This window comes from Austrofundulus limnaeus, unplaced genomic scaffold (assembly GCF_001266775.1).
Source record: "Austrofundulus limnaeus strain Quisiro unplaced genomic scaffold, Austrofundulus_limnaeus-1.0 Scaffold310, whole genome shotgun sequence".
NCBI classification, from domain to species: Eukaryota; Metazoa; Chordata; class Actinopteri; order Cyprinodontiformes; family Rivulidae; genus Austrofundulus; species Austrofundulus limnaeus.
Window position 1 is genome coordinate 417,709 of NW_013952712.1, and position 1,406 is coordinate 419,114.

The following is a 1,406-nucleotide window of genomic DNA, read 5'->3' on the forward strand; positions in this document are numbered from 1 at the left end:
CTCTCTCTCTCTCTCTCTCTCTCTCTCTCTCTCTCTCTCTCTCTCTCTCTCTCTCTCGCTCTGAGTGCCGATCAGCGGCAGTAGCAGCAGCGGTGGTGTTTGGCCCGGAGCCACGTTCGCCCCGCCGCGCCAGTCTGTAATTATCCCCGGTGAGGCCGCGCTAACGCAGCGTGGCGCGCCTGTGGGGGACCGGTTACCCCCCCTCACCTACAACACCGGTGGGGGCGTGTGGCTGCCATCCTCTGCGTGTGCGCGCGTGTGTGTGCGCTATTTCATCAGCTCTAGCTACGTCCTTGCATGAATAGATTAAAATAGCTGACGCTAGAAATCCACCTTACTAAAAAAGGGGAAAACAGAATTAGAGACTGTTTTTGGTTGTTTTTGTTGCCTCTGCCAAAAAGGCAAAATGCAGGCAATGATGTATTTGCCAGTGTTCTTTCTTTTCTTTTGTCTGTCTATCAGCAAAATATCTCATCAACACCGGATGGATTTTAATGAAAATCTCTGGAAATACTCCATGGTTGTCCATCTACACCTGATTAATGTTTGGAGTCAACCTGATTCAAGATGGCCTCCACAGCTACCTGACCTTAGAAAACACTAAACTGGATTTAATTTTACAGGTACCTAGCCAAAATTGGATGTGGAGGTAGCTGAGAGTCATCCTCAACACATACTTGCTGTTTGTCTGAACCTAATAGTCAATATTTAGTCTGTTAGCAAAATATCACCTGATTTACTAGATGGATTTTAATGAAACAGGAAGGTCTATCTACAGCTGATCGTTTGAGATTAGCCATGCTCAAGATGGCCCACACAGCTAATCAAGCTTAGCTTACTCAATAAAAAATATTCAGTTCAGTCAAGTTTACAGATTGAGTAAAAATTAGGAGTGGTAGTAGCTGAGAGTTATCCACAACTTATTTCTGGCCTGGTTGTAGTTTGGTTCATATGGCCCAAGTCAATCAGTGCTACAACTGGTCCAGTTGTGGTTTGGTTTATGTTGCCTAAATCAGCCAGTGTCAAAACTGGCCCGGTTGTGGTTTATGTTTCCCAAATTAGGCAGTGCCACAACTGGCCTGATTGTGGTTTGGTTTATGTGGCCCAAATCAGTCAGTGCCACAACTGGCCTTGTTGTGGTTTGGTTCATGAGGCCCAAATCAGTCAGTGCCACAACTGGTCCAGTTGTGGTTTGGTTCATGTGGCCCAAATCAGTCAATGTTACAAATGGCCCGGTTGTGGTTGGTTCATGTGGCCCAAATCAGTCAGTGCCACAACTGGTCCAGTTGTGGTTTGGTTCATGTGGCCCAAATCAGTCAATGTTACAAATGGCCCGGTTGTGGTTGGTTCATGTGGCCCAAATCAGTCAGTGCCACAACTGGTCCAGTTGTGGTTTGGTTCATGTG